General features: G+C 34.7%; 1 protein-coding gene across 1 annotated transcript in view; it reads right to left on the reverse strand.

Moving 5' to 3' along the window:
- Window positions 1-15,465, reverse strand: part of LOC128880095 (proton-coupled amino acid transporter-like protein pathetic) — a 60,901-nt gene that overhangs the window by 43,893 nt on the left and 1,543 nt on the right. The window lies entirely within an intron of this gene.

Here is a 15,465-nt window from a genome sequence, read left to right on the forward strand (position 1 = left end):
CACTTGTTCAGGCTTTCATTCGTCTAGGTTTCCACTTATCCAAGTTTCCATTTGTTCAAGTTCTAGAAATTTTCCTCTCGCTTACACAGGTTCTAAGGACAATTGTTTTATTTATAGAGATTAGGAAACAAATTAATCTCACATACAGAGGTCCCAGGAGTAATCGTCTCAGTGAAAGAGATCTGACGTGTCGCTAATAGAGGTTTGACAATCTCATTTAAAGAGGTCTGGCAGTCTCGCTAATACAAGTATGGCAGTCCCACTTAAAGACTGAGTACCTGTCTTACATTTATTTCCTCTTTACATTCATTTCATTCTTGCTGTACATTATTTTGCATTTTCAACATATCTCTCTTTGTCTCTGAATTTGTTTACATAACTCACTTCATCAATCTCTGGCATCCCTACTACGGATGCCAATAATCTGCTCGGGTACCTCGGGCTCGATAAACCCGTACTGTAGCAGCAATCAAGTATAGCTACAGTCCCTGAGGGATCATTCAAAGAGGTGTGACAGTCTTATTTAAACTGATTTGACAGTCTCGGTTAAAGAGGTTTGACAATTTCATTTAAGGAGCTTTGACAGTCACCATTAAACTGGTTTGACAGTCTCGTTTAAACTGGTCTGACAATCTCATTTAAAGAGGTTTAATAGTCTCATCTAAACTGGTTTGACAGTCTCGTTGAAAGTCTCTTAACAGTCTTACTAGCAGAGATATTTTCGTGCAAAAATAGCGGAACTTTGTAGGTTTGTGTTACTTTATTATCGGCGACATGCACCACGTGCGTCTGCGCGACGCGTGTTGCGTGCACGTCGGCGTCGGCGTCGGCGTCGCCGAAGCGCCAGTCTTGCGAACTCCAGACGTGCTTGCGTGACTTCGACTACTTTGAGACCGCTGAACTCTCCCTGGTCGAGAATCGAACGTAAAGCCTGATAACCCCCCCCCCTCCCCCGGCCCTTCGCCCCCTCGCCGATCGCGCAATATTCCACCCTCTATGAACACAGGGACGCGTGGGTGTACCGGTACTGTTATGTGCGGAGACCTCAGTGGTTTACAGAAAGAATTTCTTTCGATTTTTGCGACCTTTCAGAGACCATTGTTGATCTTAAAGACATTGGAGAAATGGTAATAGCATAGCAAAAATATGAGGAATGATTTTCCCAATACGATATTTATTTATTTTTTATGTGTTGTGATTTTAGGGACACCTTGTATGATGTACGAGATTAAAGTACGAGGATGATTGAAACGATTCTTCACCGAAAGTACCCTTCTTCGACTATAAATTATTTCATTGTATTCTTCAAACACTGTGTAGTTCTCGTTCAATTATATTTAAATAATATAATAGATATTAAACCATACATATGTAATCAACGAAAACATTCCTATGCCGATTACCTACTCTAAATCTCTACTCTATGTAATTAAATTTCTCGAGTTCTGTCGTCATCTATTAATTTCAATATTTTGGTCAATATCACCTGGTCAATATCTTCTATTTAAAGTAAATTTTAATGGTTCAAACAAGTTTCTAATGAAACTAATAAAAAGTGTTTGAGAATCACTGCCGTACATGGTGCCATGTTTCGCCGACATCGCGCACCATTCTTTGCATAAAGCAACGTGCATACATAAAAGCGAAACGCGTTCGTTAGTACACCTATAGCGAGGTCGTTCAAATTTACCCCTCGGTCGTGTATCCAACGAATGTTCACTTTTTGATTTACTATTGCACATTCACTCGCGATATCGACTTCCGGTTAGCGGCGCAAATATGTTTTATCGCGCATCGTCCATCGTCGTTTTCAAGTTCATTGTGAATAACGTCGGAACTCGCGGCGCTCACGTTCGAAATTCCCGAGTCGTTTAATCTTTGAAAGGATCATTATTCATTCTGACGTGAATAAGAATTAGAATTTGAATTGTGATAATTAATATTCTGATGAAAGTTTCGAATAGCAATTTACTGTAATTGAATGAGGACGAATGAGAATGAGATATAAATATTAAAAATGTATATTTGTTAAAGGACTATGATGCAATTATGTAGAAACCAATTGATATCCTTTAAAAATAATTAAATGAATACAGAAATTTTGATCGGAATTTAAATGAAAATTATTGAATGTAAAACCTACTCGCCTACTTTTCCAAGGTTTTATTCTTTCATGAAATATTCAGTCTGACAAATTCTTCCTTTAGTTTTGTTATATCCGGTTTTATTGTTCTCCTAGATCGTTCTCCATGGCCATAACTTTTTTTCTGCTGACCAGTCGTAATTTACCCAATTCGTTTCCTGACTTTAATTGTAATCTCGATGTGGTAGTTTCATGCACGCCGTTTAATGCTCTCTGTAAAACGTGAATCACCGATGAATTATGGTACTTGCAGGAAATATAAAATTTTTCCTCGAGGACATTATCTTACGTAACGCGAACTATCGAAGATTCTAATACAATAAAATTATCCGATGGCGTGATTAAAAATAATCCACTATGATAAACCGATTATATTTTTATCAGTTTTATTACTAGAGTACAAATTTCAAATATCTTTTTGCGCATGAAGCTTTATATCCGTTATTTACAAATATTGATAAATTCATTTTTAAATTTCACGTGATTCTACTAAAACTTTTAATTTATAATTTAGCTATAATATTTTCCCCGAGATCAAACTATATTGATTGGCTATTAACGCACGTTTACATGAATAATAAATTTCTATTTGAATAGAACAAAGAATTAGAAGAAACCAAAATATGAATACTGACAGCATGACTTTAAAACGATAGAGTAACTTTCTAACATAGTTATCGCTAACGAATTGTTTCTAAGAAATATTTTCCAAGCATTCGTTTATTAATATTCATACCGTCGATACTTGAGAATCCGTTAAGGGAGATATTTTCACCGTATCTTCCATTCAAGACAACGTCAAAGGTTTTCACGGAACGATGACGCGTACTTTAACGTCCGTTGATTTCCCTGTATGAAATTATACATATGTCCTAATGAAATTATACGTCCACCTAGATGTCGGCTAGACACGCACATGGCTGGATGAATCATCTGGCGCCGTGGAAGATTTATATAAACACCGACAGTTATCTAATCACACCACGCGTACACTCGTGTCGATGTGATGAACGATAAATTGTTCTACGATGCTTGGGTCACTACTGACCCACGAAATCCTTTTACAAGATAAAAATAAGCATATTCATTGGTCGGTAGGAAATTATCAGACGAGTCTAGTGTTATTAGCATAAGCCTCTCAATTTTTATATTAACACGATTTCGACCAATTCATTAAGTGAAGACTTTTTGAATCAGTGCGACACGCTATCATACTCATTATTAGAAATATAAAAAGCACTTCTATTTCTTCTATTTCAAAGCCACCGTCTTGTTTATTTAATAAACAGTACACATTCGACGAGTATGACATTTTTCTTCCTTTTACAGTAAGTGTGTTGATGCGCACAATCTGTGAGTGAAGTGAAACGATCCGTTGATGACTACTTACATACCGGAAGGTAAACTTTCTTTTTATCAGAGCGTACATCTCCTTCCGTTAGATATTAAAATGAGATAGAACAGAGGAAACAAACGTATGACTACGCAGTACTAAACTGAACTAACGGGATGTCATATTCAAATTAATTATTATATTGAAAATGTACAGTGGGTGTAGAAAGTATTCGTACACCGATCAATTTCCAAAATAACTATGTAAAATTGTAATTTATTAACTTATATTTTATAAACAATGACATTCTACATATTCTCGGAAATCTCTAGAATAAATAGACAACAAACAAACAAAAAATAGCTAGTCATGTAAGTTGCGAAATTAACAAGAAAAAAACAATTAATCGATAGAAATATTGAAGCAATAAGTATTCGCACAACTGTTTAGAAGTACTTGACTGGAAACTTGATGTTTTCTAATTCGCACGGAGCAATAAACTAATGTGTTTACTTTACAAACTCTACTGTAAATGGTTCGTCATAAGAATCGTACAAATACTTATTGCTTCTATACTTTCACCACTTTTCGCATTTTTTTTGTTAATTTCACAAATTATATTAACTAGTAAATGTTGCTTGGACTATATCTATCTTAGAGACTTCCGAGAATACGTAAAATATCATTGATTACAAAAAAAAAAGTTAAGGAACTACAATTTCACACAGAAGTTTTTTGGGAAATTGATCGGTGTACGAATACATTCTACATCCACTGTATATACGCAATGAAAATATGTAATGAAAATATGAAAATATATATACGCAAAGCACAGGTACAATTTCGCCTCAGCCAATTTTTTAGAGCCTATTAAGACAAAATAAATAATGCGCGCTCGTGCTAAACAATAGAACCTCGAAATAAGCACGTTATTGAATTGCACACAATTGCTGTCAGTTTTGATTTCAAGGACAGACGTCTATTTTTATACCGAAAGCAAAAGGCTCTTTAAAGAATGGTCGGGGGAATAATGGCGGTTACGAACCCCATATTTCAATTTCCTTCCTTGGATGCGGGCCAGGATATTCCTAGTGTACAAATTCATTTCAACTAACGTTACAGATCAAAATCATAAACAAACCATTTGCTTTCTTTTATGGGGTGTATTAAATTGAATATGACGATGTGTTGCTCCAAAAATATTGCTACCCCTACTTAATGCGTATTTCTCGTATTTATTCTTTTTAAGAAGTTTTAAGAAGCTTTTGTTTTGCAAAGACCAATATTGCGCAACAAATATCGATTAGCATTGGAGTGTCTCCATATAATCAAGTAACATCGATATCTATCCTTGACACACTCAACAGCAAAACAAAACGAATCCACTTCGATATTTATTGGTTAATAGTTAACAGTGAAATTTGAATAGTAAATTCTTTCTATGTTTCAAAGTTCAAACGCGACAATGGCGCTATTACCGCGGCATTGAAATCTTCCAAAAGCTTTCAGCGGTACTGCGCGATATTTATGAATTATGAATTTATTATCATAAATTTCTCTCCGTACCTTTATGGGTAATTTATTTATTTCCTTGCAAATGTAACAACTGCACCACTCTGCATTGTAAATTAATGAAGAAATAAGATATTTATTTTGAACCTTTCTAGGTCACAGATCCTCGAGAGCAAGCGACTGACAAATATTTATTCACATTTAGGTTCTGTTTACTCCCATCAATGACGATTTACAGCAACTTGTCGAATTAACATTACTTGACCAGTGTGACCCGTGCAAAGAACGCTGACAACTACGCAGGAAAGTCAAAGCACGCGATCATGAGGAGAAAACGTGATGCTAAATTCCATTTAAACTGCAGACACAGAACTTTCCAACGATAATGGATTAGTTTCACCTATTTTTGTATTGAAAGGATTGAAGAATTATAACAAACAGTCTAGCAATTGTGTGAAAAAGATATACAGTGGGTGTAGAATGTATTCGTACACCGATCAATTTCCAAAATAACTATGTAAAATTGTAATTTATTAACTTATATTTTATAAACAATGACATTCTACATATTCTCGGAAATCTATAGAATAGATAGACAACATACAAAAAGAAATAGCTACTTATGTAAGTTGCGAAATTAACAAGAAAAAAACAATTAATCGATGGAAATATTGAAGCAATAAGTATTCCCACAACTGTTTAATTGTTAAAACTTCATTAAAAAAAAAAAAAGGAATTTACATTAATTTACGAGTATATAATACTTCCTTCGTAGGATTTCCTTTTGATTTTATAATTATTGTAACTTTTCTAAGCATTAAATTAACTAAATTATTAGTTATTCGAAGTGGGATCTGTTTCCATTCCTCTATTAGAACCATTTTTAAAAGTACTTTACTGGAAATTTGATGTTTTCTAATTCGTATGGAGCAATAAACTAATGTGTTTACTTTACAAACTCTACTGTAAATGGTTCGTCATAAGAATCGTACAAATACTTATTGCTTCTATACGTTTACCCACTTTTCGCATTTTTTTGTTAAATTTCACAAATTATATTAACTAGTAAATGTTGTTTGGACTATATCTATCTTAAAGATTTCTGGGAATATGTAAAATATCATTGATTATAAAAAAAAAGAAGTTGAGAAACTACAATTACCCCCCAAATTTGGGGGGGGGGGATCGATCGGTGTACGAATACATTCTACACCCACTGTACATGTAAAATGATGCGTAATTATCTAATATTGGGTTAAAATGTTTACTTTAGCAAAACAAACAAAGATTTTAGAATCTGAATCCCTTTTCTGTGATCCCAGTATCGAAACAGCTTTAGATTCGGATGATCCAGTTTAGATTAACAGAATTGGATCGCGCGATTAGAATGATCGGCTTTATGTTAGTCACGAGTGGATAAAGTATTCAACTTCTCTTCAATCGCTGAAAGGGAGAAAGATCGCGAATAATAGAATCGATATTGGCTCCTATGGACTTTGTTTAGAGACTTTTTAACTAGTTAATTTTTATAGAGGCTTTTACGCAATCAACTTCGGCGTTGAACTCAAACTACGAAGGTCCTCCACGCAAGGACGCCGGTCTCGCGACCGCTTCCTACCTGAGGAGAGCGGAAACGAACGGTCTCGCGTGTACGTTTGCTATGTATGTGTGGTAATTAGGTTCGCGGAAGATGGACGCGAAAAATCGCACGGTGACCGAACCGTCGCTGGCGTCACGCGTATTCCAAATGCCGCACAATGGTCTTTTCTGTGCGACAGGAATAGAAAATAAATGCGGAATGACTCAGTCTACAAGGTGGGCCGTTTGAAACAGAACACATGAATATTTATCTTGGATTTCAAGATACATCAAATTGTTTGAAACAAAATTTCAAGGGTGTTAGATGATAAGCATCTTAACAAAATATTAAATAAAAACATGAAATTGTGAGACTATGATAACTATTTTTTGAAGAAGAAAAGGTGGGCCAGCATTTAACCTAACCTCAAAGAGTTAAGGGTGCGCAGGAGCCGGAGCCAAACTTTGAGATGACTTCAACGACAGTTGCGGAAAAAGTAGGAAACTCCGGGACCAGGACAGAGAGGACGATACAACAATTGCAGGAGAGACGAAGACAGGGCGATTAGGCAAGCATGATTCTTTTTTCAGGATATTGAAGCAAAGAAGCAATATTTTCTAATAATTCTGGTTTTAATATATTCGTTACATTTTAGCGGATGCGACTCCAATAAACAATAAAATGAAGATAGCAAACGTACTTTTATTGTTTATAAAGTTTCAAGATTGAAATTTCAAAATCAGGCCTTGGAGTCGCATCCGCCGAAGTGTAACGAATATATTAAAACCAGAATTATTAGAAAATATTGTTTCTTTGCTTTAATATCTTCGAAAAAAATCATGCAAGCTTAATCGCCCTGTCCTCATCTCTCCTGTAATTGTTGTATCGCCCTCTCTGTCCTGGTCCCGGAGTTTCCTACTTTTTCCGCGACTGTTGCTGAAGTCAACTCGGAGTTTCGCTCTGGCATGAAAAAAATAAAAAACGAGTGTGAAAAAGTTAAAGGAGAAAGAAATGAATATAAAATAAAAGCACACAGGTAAAAGCAAACAATATTGTTTAGTTACTTATTACGATAATATTACAATAGAAAATAGTAAATAGTATAGTAAGTTAAATTTAAGTAAATAAGAAATACAGTTTGGAAATAGAAAGATTCTTTTAATCTAATTTTATATCATTAAACAAATTCTCATTTCCAAAAAAAAAAAAGAAAAGAAAAAAAAGAAAGATGCGAGATGAGATCATCATTTTGTTAGACATGGTAAAGAGAATTATAATGGAGTTCCTATAGAGGATAAGCAAAAAAAAAAAACAAAAAGAAAATGATGAGGTAAAGCATAAATTTAAGTTGTTACATAAATAGGAAATAAGGTAACTTTATGAAATAAGATTTATAATGTACCTAGATAGTTAAGTGTGATGCAAAAATGTATATAGGGTTAAACAGTCCGTTAAAGGACTAACCAATAAAAAAGTTTTTCAGTTCAGTTTCGCTCTGGCTCCTGCGCACCCTTAACTCTTCAAAAAAATCTCTAAAATGGCTCACGATGCCAAATCGCCATTTTTATAGCAATTTCCAAATTGCCACGTATGACGTCACGTAGACGCCATTCAATGCAGTGTTAACGAATCTGTAATTACCACTAGATAAATATAGCCTTTTGCGTAAACAATGGCTTCTTCTAATTTTTTTTTTTTTTTTTTGACCTACATCCATATCCATTCTTCACGAAGAGCGCCATTGAGTGCTCGAATCAGGACGAAAAGAGCGCCTGGAGGGGAACGGAGCATAAACCGAGAGGTTAGGATGACAGAATAGCGAAGAAGGGGTCAGAGCAATAGGGTGGGAGGGAGGAAGGAAGGAAGAAGGGGAAATGGCAAGAAAGAACGCGAATCAACGCGGTGGGGAGAGGAAAGGTGTTGAGACGAGGAAATTTCCATGACGTAGCCGTACAACCGTGGTCGCCATGACTTCCTAAGGAACGCGTCATTGTCGAACACCAATTGGCCGAAACTCGCAACGACAGTTTCGACTACAGTCGAGTTTCCCGCGCTGAGAAACTAGTTTCGGTTACGAAACAAAAAGGGTCGTCCCCCCATCATTGTCCGTTGAGGGACCAGTCGCTCTTTTTAAGGGGAGTATTCTAGTCCAGAACCTTCGAAAAATCTATTTTTGTGTTTGTATTTTCTCAAAACGTACATGCAAATAAAAGAAAAGTTACGTGTATTCAGATTTTCTTTTTAATTTATATACCAGTGTAAATGTTCGTCAATTATCCTGTATGAGAGCGTTTGTGTTGCGTTTAATTTTCACTGTTTTTGTTAAAAATAAATGATACTTATGTTGTATGTATATTATATTAGGTTGTCCCAAATGTTTCTTTCGTAATTTGCACTCAATTATTTTGTGCGGTAGTGTTTATATAAATAGACGATCTAATTTCATAGACATTCATGTTGTAACAGTAATGTAGCAAAATAAAATACTGTGCATGTATTTCTTATTAATAAAGCGAAAGAAACTTTTGGGACCACCTAATATTACTGTATGTATGTATATATTTATTATATTATTATATTGGGTTGTCCGGAAAGTCCATGCCGATTTTTGATAGGTGGTGCAGGTCTGAATATGTCGAAATGGCTGAAAACAAATAATATATATACATTCCTTAAAAGGTGGAAAGATTGTGGAACAAAATGGTACCCATGTAATTCAATAAATGTACATATAATGTAAATGTATATTACAATTCAAATGTGCCTTTGAAGTTTTCTTAAAAATTGGCACGAACTTTCTGGACAAACTGATATTATTACATTCATCCATATATTACATTGTTACACTAACACACGTAACACTGCATGAATTATGAAACTACGTGTTACTGATTCGTTGAAATATGAATGGATATACATATATGCAACTATTGAAAAATTCCTTCTGGATTTGAAGAAAAAAAGATTCTAAAGAATACTTGAACATGAAGACTCTAGACTAGAATACTCCTTAAACTTCTGTTGGTCGTTGGAGGGGCACCAGAGGGCTCTCATGCGAATAACAAGGGAAGAGAGGGGACCACGGTTGTAAGACTCTTTTGCGAGCGCAGATTTCTCCGAAATCCTGTTGCCAGAGAAATCTTCCTTCCCACCAGTCCCTTTGTCCCGTCCTCCTCAGCTCCACGATCCGCTATTACTACATGGGAAATGTAACCCGTGGAATTTCTGCTACCTAGTGCCGAATATTCCCTTCCAAACTGGCTCGTTTCCAGTCTTAAGCACGGTGACTAAATCTTCCTCTCTGTCGACGTTCATGAACCGAACAAAGGCTTAACCCATTCAGAGGCAGCAACGATACATCATCGTTGACTATGTTTGCGAAAAATGTCGACGACGACGTATCGTTGTGCGTGAAAAAGTATATTTTTATAAAAAAAAAAATAATTTCTGTTTGGAGGAAGACATACAACCTTGGAACTCGTTATCGCTTCTAGATAATGACACTATTATCATTTATAGAAGTAAGATTTGGATAACGTTGAAGATAAGGAGAATACATTTTAAATCTGACTATATAGATTTCTAGATATGTGCGACTTGTTGGTAAATCTGCGCTTTATCATGCTCATAAAAAAAAAGGTATTAAATGATGATCGTTCAATTAACCAGATACGTGTAACCAAGTGTTACCCTTGAACATTTGATATATTTATGTAATGTATTTCTTTTCCTGAAATGTTCGTTCGTTGAAGGAGTGTATTTAGATATACGTATTACGCGAAAATTCATAGTTTCTTAATTAGTATCATCGAGTAGTTGCTTTTTTCAAATCACTTCTTTTACACGATCGCATAACGATGAACTTCCGATCCTATTTACGGTAGTAAGTGTCGCAACAAAGCGATCGATTAAGTCGCAATATGCTTGACGGTTCAATTTGTTTATACTTGGTTAAATAGTCGTGTTGTTCGATGCATTCAAACTACTTTCAAACTACTATTATCGGTCTTACTTTTCTAATAATAATTTAATCTTCGAACTTGTGGTTGTGGAGCAGGCAACATTTTTCAAAACATATTTAATTTCTTTCAATATCATCTATTAGGTTGTCCCAAAAGTTTCTTTCGCTTTATTAATAAGTAATACATGCACAATAGTTTATGTTTTATGTTACATTACCGAATTGTGCACGATTCATTTTGCTCCATTACTGTTACAACATGAATATCTATGAAATTAGATCGTCTATTTATATAAACACTACCGCACAAAATAATTGAGTGCAAATTACGAAAGAAACTTTCGGGACAACCTAATACAACTACGACGTAAAAATAATAAAAATGTTCTTATAGCCTTGGAATCTAACATTTTAGAGAAGCTTCCCTTAAAGGTGATTCATATTATATAATTCATTCTATAATGAATTGATTACAGATGGTGGTTTACATTCATTTAGCCAGGCGGTCTTTTTAAAGAATATCTGGACGAATACTGTAAATCTGTCTTCACCCTCTTGGGTCCTACCCGATATCAGGTATCGATATCATGTTCTCGAGTGTCCAAGTATCTCGGGTAACGTACCCTGGCCAATTTCATCTTTTTTCGAGCATTGAAAAATGATGTACCATAAAGTATCGTAATACTTTACATCTTATGGGGTATGGCAGAGATTAATTTCTCTCTTCCTTCACTTGAAACCATACCCCATCCATATTAAGGGGTTAGTCGCAGTCAGAAAGAGGAAAAACGACATTTCTTTGTGATTTTTTTAGTTATTAAATAATAATTTGCATAAGTAACAATTAAGTATATTATAAAGCATGTTTTAAAGAAATAAAAAACATTTTTTGTTTTAAGAAACGTTTAATTTACATCGTCATAAAAGCCGATGACGTAGACGATGATTTAAAAACATAGGTTTGCGGTGAGCAAGATTTCTCTACACTGGTTTACCTGAAAACAAAAACAAAGGTAGATTTCGAAAACAGATTAGTCTAGCGGGTTCCTGAACGAAGGATTTTGGATAAAATTAATTTAAAACAAGGTGGCGTACATTTGAAAGTTGATTTTCAATTTTTTCACTAAAATTAAGCGATTCAATACAGGATAAAAAAAAAAGTATACAAGAAAATAAAAAATCCTTCGATCGGGGACCCGTTAGTCTAATATATTTTCCAAATTTACCTTTAATTTTGTTTCCAGGTGTACCAGTTTGAAGAAATTATGCTCACCGCAAACCAAGTGGCCACTCACGCCATCGCCTGTTATGACCAAATGAATTAACCTTTTTTTAAAACAAAAATTCTTTTATAGTTCTTTAAGACATACTTTGTAACATCTTTACATTTCATTAATAAAAATTATTATTTAATACCTTAAAAAAAAACACAAGAAACTGTCCGTTTCCATTTTCCTAACTGCGATTAACCCCTTAACACTAGAACTTACCAAGTTCACTTTCAAATTAAATTGTATTAGATAAAATAAAGCATTTTACCAAAATATTTTGGAATGGATACCCCGTAAGGTGCAAAGTAACTATACATTACGTACCATCGAGAACGTGGAGTGTGCCAAGCACTGACCACTCCTAACGAATGAAAGCAAACCATTCTAATGAAGCTCTTTGAGGAAGCATATGCTCGCACTTTAACTCGACACAATCTATCGATTGACGAGTTCATCCGTTCTGATAGACAAGTCAACGGACGGTGACAGAGTTGCAAGGGAAACTATGCATTCGTCGATAATCGATCGAGGCCAGAGATACAGTGGGTGTAGAATGTATTCGTACACCGATCACTAGTTAATATAATTTGTGAAATTAACAAAAAAATGCGAAAAGTGGGTGAAAGTATAGAAGCAATAAGTATTTGTACGATTCTTATGACGAACCATATACAGCAGAGTTTGTAACGTAAACACATTAGTTTATTGCTCCGTGCGAATTAGAAAACATCAAATTTCCAGTCAAGTACTTCTAAACAGTTGTGCGAATACTTATTGCTTCAATATTTCTATCGATTAATTGTTGATTTTTTGTTAATTTCGCAACTTACATAAATAGCTATTTGTTTTTTTTTGTAATCTATCTATTCTAGAGATTTCCTAGAACATGTAGAATGTCATTGTTTATAAAAAATAAGTTAATAAATTACAAATTACAAATTATAAATTACAAATTGATCGGTGTACGAATATTTTCTACACCCACTGTAGATACTAGGAGTCATTGGAAGCATCCAGAGAAATCATAGTCATCGTTACTCGAATCGTAACTTTTCAAGAGATTTTAAACCGTTACAAAATTGGAATTAGTAACTCCAACATTAACATTGTTTTGCACGAGTAATTTTTCTGAATATATAACTGCACATCCTAACTGCGACATAAAAGAGTCACATATTGAACTTGAATACTAATTTTCTAGCAAAGGATATTACGCTTACGGTATTAGAAATTTGCGCACTGCCACCCGTATTCGTTCGATAAATATTTGTTTAATTGTTCTTACGATCACGTTAGTTTGCTCAGTCGCCACGTGCTTGCGTTATGACTTCCACAGTGACGACATTAATATCCATTTGTATAGTCTCACCGAACCGTCTGTTTCAATTGCAAATTAGCCTCTAAATAGGGAACGTATTATTGGATAATACAGTGCAGTTTAATTGGATATCCTCAAATAAAAATTGCACTGCCATTTAATTATTATTACTTCGATACATTCTAAAATCTTTGTTTGATAATTCTCTTGATATTTTAAATCGTTTTAGGATGAATTATGAGCTCATGCTAAATATGTTCGCTACTACGTATCTAGCTTATCGCGTTATTTATGAACCGCGTATAGTATGTTATTATTTCCTGAATGTTGTCGAGGATAATAAAACAAGAAATAAAATGCATTGCTGTTTCAACTATGACTCATACCATGGACATGAATATGTTGTATGGACGTACTCAACAATCATTAATATACGTTTGTCTGTTTTCATTCATGATGTATGTTAATATTAGCACGAATTAATACCATTTTATTATTATTATTATTAGTAGTAGTAGTAGTAGTAATAGTAGTAGTAGTAGTAGTAGTAGTAGTAGTAGTAGTAGTAGTAGTAGTAGTAGTAGTAGTAGTAGTAGTAGCAGCAGCAGCAGTTGTAGTAGTAGTACGTCGATTTTTAAAGAAACATTATTGCATTTTGAATATTAAATGTTTGATACTTTGTCGGGATCCTATTTATGCACACACCGTTGTCGGTTGCACTTCCGTTGAGATTTAATTAATTCTCACGCGATCAGATGATCGCCTCTGACAACGACGTAACCGTTAATCCACGATAAGTCCGTTCCGACGACGTTTCGCTGCGAATTTTTAATTAAGCGGCTCGTTACGCAACGCGGTTCGCGACCGAACGTCGTTTTCTACCTCTATCGATGAATACTAAACAGAAAACCTGACTACGATGTTACTAAAACTTTTCTGCTACTGGTTCGAAGCGTCTACAAATCGTTCGCTCAATTGTCAACGCTTCGAATCAAAAATTTTAACACAAACCTATCGATATTTTATTTTTATCTATTTCTATCTCGATGCAAATATATTTCATATGCAAAAGTTTGAAACATACACATACGTGCATTTACATACATATATTCATTAATCCCTTCGCGTTAACGTTATCGTTTTTTTTATATAAACCAGTGTTAGACGATTCTTATTTTTATCGCGATATCAGTCGTGTGCTCCAATTCGAAAGATTACACTTTAAACCTTGTGTATTACTTGTAGTCCATATTCGATGTGATTTTTCAGTACAATGACAAAACTATCGCGACTGAACGATTAAAACACCCAGGTGAGTTACTAAAAGTTTCACTTTCAATAACAAAGTTCATAACTTGTTTAATAATTAACACGTTGACTGCCACACTAATACTCTTCAAAATATCTACTGCGATTAAATTTTATTTACTGACTATTGAAGACTACATAATCAAACATTTATTGTGGTATTTATTTTTGTAACTTCACCGAAATTCAAATATTTCCTATAAATTCATTTTCTTTGATATTTAACTTTCAAAATTAATTTTTTTATTTCTTCAGTAAAAAGCACTGTCACCCATATATGGGTGACATGGCGATCAACGTGTTAATACTCTTCAAAGAAATTTTGGAGTAAAAGGTAAATTATTAGTTCCCGCCATAATTTATGCTTTCCCGCAGTCTTCCTCTCTTTAAGGCACATAATTTCAAACAAAAGTAAAACTCGATCTAAACGGAATTCACAATTCGCCAACCTCAATCACAACAGTGTCAACAACTAATAAACCCATTAATTTCTTTAAAAAATCAGTCCAAAACTAATTCCTTGCAGGAAGGTGAGAAAACGGATCCGCGAAACTATTAGATCTGTTTCACACGACGACACGCGTATGCAGGATACCGATGGTACACATAATGTTATGGAAGCGTTCAGACGGCGATTCTCGCGAGATATAGTATCGCGATACTGATTTTCGGTATTCGCGGTTGGTCGGCCGCCGGCAACTTTTTTATGTAGAAACCAAATGGATAAAGTAGCTTCAATCTCATCCATTATTTCAGAAAGGTTTTCACTAACTAAGAACGCGTGTTTCTCAAACGAGAAGATATGTTTAACTGAAAAACAAATGATCAACATCGAGCTACGAAATTAGTTGGATACAGTATCGCATAAGTATCTTGCTAGCAGATACGTATCGCATACGCGTATTGCGGTACGCGTATCGTCGCGTGAAAGAGCTCAAAGAGCTCTTAGGTTGTCCGAAAAGTTTCTTTCGCGAGTTGCATTCAATTATTTTCTGTGGCAGTGTTTATATAAATTGACAATCTAATTTCTCAGATGTTAA

Source organism: Hylaeus volcanicus, chromosome 1 (genome assembly GCF_026283585.1).
Source record: "Hylaeus volcanicus isolate JK05 chromosome 1, UHH_iyHylVolc1.0_haploid, whole genome shotgun sequence".
NCBI lineage: Eukaryota > Metazoa > Arthropoda > Insecta > Hymenoptera > Colletidae > Hylaeus > Hylaeus volcanicus.